General features: G+C 30.2%; 1 protein-coding gene and 1 pseudogene across 1 annotated transcript in view; both read right to left on the bottom strand.

Annotated features, from left to right (window-relative positions):
- Nucleotides 1–7,626, bottom strand: part of LOC145284527 (serine/threonine-protein kinase DCLK1-like) — a 246,236-nt gene extending 238,610 nt beyond the window's left edge. The window contains exon 1 of the mRNA XM_080133419.1: nucleotides 7,425–7,626. The gene's annotated coding sequence lies outside the window, so the exon portion shown is untranslated. The remainder of the gene's footprint in view (nucleotides 1–7,424) is intronic.
- Nucleotides 4,738–4,855, bottom strand: LOC145285081 (5S ribosomal RNA; annotated as a pseudogene).
- Nucleotides 7,627–8,295: the final 669 nt, after the last annotated feature.

The raw sequence follows: 8,295 nt of genomic DNA, 5'->3' as shown, positions 1-8,295 counted from the left end.
ACATATATATATATATATATATATATATATATGTGTGTGTGTGTGTGTGTGTGTGTGTGTGTGTGTGTGTGTGTTGTTGTTGATAAAACCAAAATTAAAATAAAATGAATACTTACTGTATTACTTGGAAATCTTGTGGCTGTGAAACGTTTTGTAATATTTTTTTTGTTTTTTACACGCTGATGAACCCGATTGCTGTGCAAATTATAATTTGATGAACAGTTTTTTTATTATATGCAAACAATTGTGCGAAATGTTGTGATCAATAAAAGAAAAACTTTCCGAAAATGAAAATTTGAAAATTATATTATTTATATTATTAAATAGATATCATTATTAAATGTGGTATCTTTAACGAAATATGTATATATATATATATATATATATATATATATATATATATATATATATATATATATATATACAGGGTGTCCGTAAAGTTACTATACAGGCCTGCGTAGCATGCTTGATTAAATAAACCTGTAAAAAAATAAATATTAACTATTAATACAAATATAATAAAACAAAACAATAAGACTGTATAGTAACTTTACGGACACCCTGTATATATATATATATATATATATATATATATATATATATATATATATATATATATATATTTCATTTCTTTATACAAACATTGATGGCTACATATGCACATACATGTTTCTGTAATCAACCGTTATTGGAGAGATTACGTCTTCAGGCGAAGAATTTCCCTCGAAAAGTCCTGGTAAACACATGCTGTTTTAGTGGATGTACTTCTAGGAATCTAAGCTATACTGCCACCATATATATATATATATATATATATATATATATATATATATATATATATATATATATAAATATATATATATATATATATATTATGTTATTTATATTTAAAAATTATTGGAACGAACTTCTTTGTATACTCAACCATGCGTATTTGTTTTTACAAAGTAGTCACCACTTACCAAGGCACGAAAGCCCCTGGAGGGTAAGATTTTACAGTAGTCAATGGGAAAATATCTTAGTAATCGTTAATAGTGAGAACTGGGTTAATTAGATTACTTAAGAGGATGGCTCATCAAGAACTTGTTAACGTTGACTTTAAGACGACCATATTGTAGTCAGTTGGAAAGCAGTTCTAAGAAAGAAACTTTTTTCATGGAATCTACATTTAAAGAGTGGAGGGAAATTATGGGTAGTAGTTTCAGGTAGACGAGTGTTTTTCGTGAAAGTCAGGCCAGAGTGGACCAAGAATTGGCGCTCAGACGAGAACTTTCCATGAAAATAACGATAACACAGAGACCGGCTCGCAACGTTTCTTATTTTATACATTTTATTGCACTAAAAGTCATATTGAACAAAGGACAATTGAACAAGGAAACTTAAACAAGACATTTACTTTAATAAATACTCAGTATGGAATTGCATTCACTTTGATTTCTTTAAAAGATCAATCCTTTTAGACATGTTCTCAACCAAAGAGGAGATGTTATTTCATTCGCTTTGCACAGCTTCCCACATTTTGTCATTGTTCGACAAAGTTCTTCCAGACAATGCACGAGATGTTATGGACCAAATATTTGCGATTGAGTTTAAATCAGGGCTTTGATCTGGCCAAAATATCACATTAATTGAATTATCAGAAAAGAATCTTTGTGACTTTAGCAGTGTGTGCAGGGGCATTATCATATTGAAAAATAATGTTCTGGGATATTCTCATCTTCTGAATACTTGTTAACAGTCCTGTTTCTAATATTCGAATGTATTCCTTTGCATTGATTGACTTTTCACATCTAATAACTTCCCCAACTCCTGCTGCAATAAAAGTTCCCATACCATTATCCCTCAATTCCCGTGTTTAACTATTTTTTTATGCAAATTGGCGAAAATCTTTCTTCAGTTCTTCGATTGTACCGTTCGGGAACATCAGGAGCATCACTAACAAGACAAAGTCTTTATTCATTTAACCAGAAAACATTCCTGAACCAGTCTGTATCTTTCTTGCCATCACACGAGAAAAATCTCTATCATTTATGTTATTGTTAGATTTAAAAAATGGCTTCTTTAAAAACTTTTAGAAGAAAATCCCATTTCTTTCATTCATCTAGATATTGTATATCTAGAAAGAGAATTTTCAGCCCTTGTTTTGAATTTTTTTTTTTTTTGCTATGGTCAATATAAGTTTTCTTTCGATCCTTCAAAACAGTTAATTTAAACCTGTGATCGTCCTTTAAAGTGAATGCTCTAGGGCGACCAGATCCAGATTTCCCTTTTACCAAACGTTTGACTTCGAAACTTTGTCCAATTCGCTTCACTACAGAAATAAGATGTTTTCACATTTTATTTTCTTAAAATATAAAAAATCTGCTTGTAAATCATTTTGTATTGCCATAATTCTGATATTTATTTTTTTCATATCCTTACCAGGATGCGGTCTTACCATTTTTAGGATTAATTTTTCCACTTATTATTACATGCTATAATAATAATGATCTGCAAAATAGAAATTTCCAGAAAAATTAACAAAACCCATGGAAAAATATTGAAATATCGATTTCTTTCACTCTTGGCACATTTTTTTTAATTTTTGCTCATGGGTATATATATATATATATATATATATATATATATATATATATATATATATATATATATATATGACCTTTGTTTATCTAATATGTTTACTTGCATATTATAATATATTTCATTATCCATTGTTGAAATATAGTGTTTATACACACACACACGTATATATATATATATATATATATATATATATATATATATATATATATATATATATATATATAGTCATCCACATACAGTACTGTTTCGCTGTTTCACAGCTCATCAGTGCGGCTAGACAGGCAACTACCTCAAGCCAGGATTGAAACCCGACCGTTTATACGGCAGTCAAGGCTTCTAACCATTACGCTATTGGCGGCTGCTTGAACGAGTAGTGAGTTTAACGATGTTTTGATATCGTCCGAAATACCTCCGCTCGATTTGTTTACACAAAGAGCGTCGCTTATATGCTAATGGTAATTCGTTTTTCACTTCTCAATATGCTCAACTCAAGGTGAGGAGCACTATAGTCATCCACATACAGTACTGTTTCGCTGTTTCACAGCTCATCAGTGCGGCTAGACAGGCAACTACCTCAAGCCAGGATTGAAACCCGACCGTTTATACGGCAGTCAAGGCTTCTAACCATTACGCTATTGGCGGCTGCTTGAACGAGTAGTGAGTTTAACGATGTTTTGATATCGTCCGAAATACCTCCGCTCGATTTGTTTACACAAAGAGCGTCGCTTATATGCTAATGGTAATTCGTTTTTCACTTCTCAATATGCTCAACTCAATATATATATATATGTATGTATATATATTTATATATATAGATTTATATATATATATTTATATATATATATATATATATATATATATATTTATATATATACATTTCTGTAGAAATATATTTTCTTATTATATATCAATCCTTATTTAAGAAGCTCAATGTAATTATTCTCTCTCTCTCTCTCTCTCTCTCTCTATATATATATATATATATATATATAAAATATAAAGCTGAATATCTGTTTGTGTGTGTGTGTGTGTGTGTGTGTGTGTGTGTGTGTGTGTGTGGTCACGAATAGACTCCTATATGGTTGACTATTTTAAAAAACTGATTACATATAATGATAGAAGATGTATTGAGACACAGGAATGGGTATATTTGATCTGGCAGAATGTTGGTTCATTAAAATTGTGGGGTGTGCGTTCGCGCCTGGTCCACAAAGTATGGGAATAAAAAATTAAAAAATTAAAAAAAACCTTTACAAGAGGTTTTGATATAGATGTACATAATAATATTTTGATAAGTATGTTTTAACTTAAATAGGGATTGTATAATAAAATTGTGGTGTCTGCGTTCGCGCCTGGCCTCCATAGAATGGAAATAGGCACAAATTTTAATAAAGACATTTAATATCTATCTGCCTAACCATACTTTGATAATTATGTTTCAGTTTGAAGAAATATGGTATAATAAAATTATGGGGTGTTCGTTCGCACCTGACCTCCATAGAATGGAAATATGTCACAAAGTTTAACAAGTCTTTTTAATATAGATCCACAGAATATTGTGATAAGTGTTTCAGTGTGAGCAGGTATGGTATAATAAATTATGGAGTTTATCTATTTTATTTTTACTTTCATCATATTTTGCTTTGGTTTTGATACCCCCAAATTATAAGCTATCTCTTTACAACCCTTCCTTTTCATAACCTATCATACTTTCATAAATCAGAGTCCATTTCTGTAGGCTGTTTTTGAACCCAGTCAACGACGAGTACTTTTGCTAGTATATATATATATATATATATATATATATATATATATATATATATATATATATATATATATATATGGCGCTTTTATATTTTTGGTACCGCACTATTTTTAAATGGTTTTCAGATTAAATTCAAGTTTCACGATATTTTTTATTATCATTAAATTATGTGGAAACACAGAATAATTACAAAGCACCCTCCACTTCTCATTTTAAGAATAGCTTTCAAAATAAAACGTTATTATTTCAGCGCGGTACCAACTTGAAATTTTTTTGTAGCAGGAGGTGCGCAATCTCCAACCACACCTCTCCTGAGTCGACATTGTTTAATACCAGTGGCAAGTGAAGTGTAAGTACGACTTGAAACAAATGCCGAGATAAGCAGAGAGCACATACAGCGCCTTAGAATTCCCAAATGGTCACCCATCTGGTACTAACCAGGCTCAACGTTGCTTAACTTCGGTGATCTGACGAGAACCGCTGTGTCAACGCGATTATGCCGTGTATGTATATGCATACATATATATATATATATATATATATATATATATATATATATATATATATATATATATATATATATATATATATATATATATATATATATATATATATATATATATATATATATATATATATATATATACATATATACATATACATATATATATATATATATATATATATATATGCGACCTTTATCTCATACGTTTACTTGATGTAGCTTTTGCACAAATTTTTCTATGTAAGTTTTATTTACTTTTCTATAACTTGTAAACTTGATGAACTGCTGTATAAAGGTTGATTATCTTTACTTCAGAAAAATGGCATGTTTCAATTTGTTATTTTGTGTCCAAACCCCATGCCGATGAAGAGACTTTATTTCAATAAAAATTTTATAGTCTCAGAAACAATCGTACCCAGGTTAGTGGTTCATAGTAAATTCTGAAATCATATTACCCCTCATTTATTACACACACACACACACACATACACACATACTGATACACACACACACACACACACACATACATATATATATGGTTAGTTGCGGTGCGTGTATATATCTTTTCAATATTTTTATCTCATTAATAGTTGAAATAAAACTAGTTCTTAGAACAAGAGATGCCGAAAAACGAATACTAAATAATGTTGAACTGTTGGTACTGGTTCGTTTTATTTTAATTTCATTTTCAACATTTTTTTATTTTGATAAACTAAAGAATTTTTTTGCTCATATTAGTTACAATTATTTAATACTTTAAATGTAATGTTATAGAAATTAAGAAGGGACTTTTTTCTTTTGGTGTAACGGAAACATGGAATAAGATTAATCGCAATTCAAATAATGAAATCTTATTCTTCAAGACGTTAGTTTAAAGCTTTGAAACAAGGTTATGTAGTAAACACTGATAACGTAAAAAAATATATTTGACATTTTTAGCACGTTTAAACGAAAAACGTTATAATTACTTACTTAGAATGAGTACTTATTATGAGTACTTATTATGAGTACTTTATGCCAAATTAATGAGTGAATATGGTTACATTTGTGCTCATTACATACATAGATATAATTATTGCATGATATTTTAAATACCTACAGACACTAGTGTTTCATCCTTTCGTGAATCATCAGTGCAGTGCGACACGCTTACTACCGGCCGGGAGATTCAAAGACATAACTGACTCCATTAGCAAGGAATAAACCTCACGGCCTATCTCAACCGCGAGAAATACTGTTGAAATTTTAACATTTATTTTTTAAATCTCGTAACATCCAGCCATAGTGATCTAATGATTATAACACCATAATCTATGCATGCTAGCTTAGGTGATCGACCTTTTATTTCAACTTTAAAATGCGCAAAAATAAGAATCGAGTTTCTTTACATATACATATATATATATATATATATATATATATATATATATATATATATAAGTGCATTTTTACCTAAATTTGTGTAGGTAATAATTTCCCCGTTAACTAATTTGGTACTCCCGTATGGGTAGGGGCGTATATATTTTTTTTTTAATATAATTATCCACTGACACATGTTTCGTCGTCTTATAGTTTAAAAACAATATATATATATATATATATATATAGAGAGAGAGAGAGAGAGAGAGAGAGATGTTTTTATTTGTTTTGGTTAGCGATACTCTTTGAACGAATTCATTTATTTATACGAAAGTGCATTTTTACCTAAATGCGAGTTGGGAATACTTTTCCCTTTGACCAATTTGGTGCCCCCTAAACGGGGAGCGGAATGTATATATTATTTTAAAAATATAATTATCCACTGACACGTGTTTCGTCGTCTACGACTCATCAGAGTCAGTGGCTGTATTCAGCCACTCTGATGAGTCGTAGACGACGAAACACGTGTCAGTGGATAATTATATTTTCAAAACAATATATATATATATATATATATATATATATATATATATATGTATATATATATATATATATATATATGTATATATATATATATAGGAAATCCACTGTTTGAGAATCACTCGACATTAAGCATTTAAAATTTAACGGTAATTTGAAAAAAAAAAAAAAAATTAAAATTAAATTTTGTTTTAATAAATAGAAATGTTTATCAAAATCAATTTTGCACTTGTCTGGTCTTTCAACTGTTAAATTATATATATATATATATATATATATAAGGCGGGGAGAGGGAGAGAGAGAAAGAGTAATTTACACGGCGGACTTTAAAAAAATGTACATCACTGATTTTTATATTTGCAGTTGTATACGGCAAACGACTTTGAAGAGAGGAAATACACAATATACATGCATATATATATATATATATATATATATATATATATATATATATATATATATATATATATATATACAGGGAGAGAGGGAGAAGGGGAGAGAATATATTTAGATTAACCAGATAGATAGATAGATAGATAGATAGATAGATAGATAGATAGATAGATAGATAGGTATTTTGTCATGGTTTATGTCAATTAGTTTATATTAGTAAGACTGGTTTTATACAACGCGATACATAATCCCTATGTGAACAGATAGATTCAAACTTACCTATTTCGTCTGACCGTGAAGCCGACACTGTCAAGTAGTAGTGTCCTCGTCGTAAAAGTTGTATTGAGTGATTGACTTCCCTAACGACAACTAACGAGAGGCCATGTTGCTAGGCCTTACTTATTCACCTGCTCTTCCGGTCACGTGTCTCCTAATCTGCGACAACTTGTGCGTTCACCCCCCCCCCATCTCCCTCCAGAGCTGTCAACTTTTCACAAATATATATGTGGTGTATAGGAGGAGTTTGTTGTGATCGTTGATGTTGTTGTTGTGGTTGTTGTTGTTCTTCTTCTTCTTCTCGTTCTTATTTTTGTTGCTGTTGCCACAGCTGCTGCTGCTTATGATGATAATATTATTACATACTTTTTTCTTCTAATTAATATTAATTTTGTTTTTGTTAACATATGAATTTTTTTTTTATTTTTATTCGGTCTTTACTGCACATACGTTTCTCTCTTTCTTTTCTTTTCTTCCGTACTTTTTTTTTATCAAACTCATCTTATTTTTATGTATACTATTTCCTCTTCCTTCCCCTCCTCCTCTTTTTCTTTACATTCCCTCATCTTTCTTTTTCTCCTTCCATCTCTTCCTCTTTAACTTACCATTATCCTGTCTTTCATAAGAAACATTTAAATACGTCTATCACCTTCTCAGCATCAGAACTGCATTATCGGGATGAAGTAAACTACAGTTCAGTCCTAAAATGTGCATCTCGCCTGACATTATTTCCTCACTTTGAGAGAGGTTGGTTTATTGCATATCTCTATCTATTCCCACAGCATTTTCTAACAGAAGTGACATTGTTAGTCTCTTTTTATGTACCCATACTTCAGGAGATTAGGCACAAGGCCAAGCCTGGGTAAGATGAAAA

This window comes from Euprymna scolopes, chromosome 9 (assembly GCF_053919585.1).
Source record: "Euprymna scolopes isolate OS-2025 chromosome 9, ASM5391958v1, whole genome shotgun sequence".
Classification (NCBI taxonomy): domain Eukaryota; kingdom Metazoa; phylum Mollusca; class Cephalopoda; order Sepiida; family Sepiolidae; genus Euprymna; species Euprymna scolopes.
Note: the sequence above shows the minus strand (reverse complement) of the source record. Positions and strands in the feature narration are given on the sequence as shown.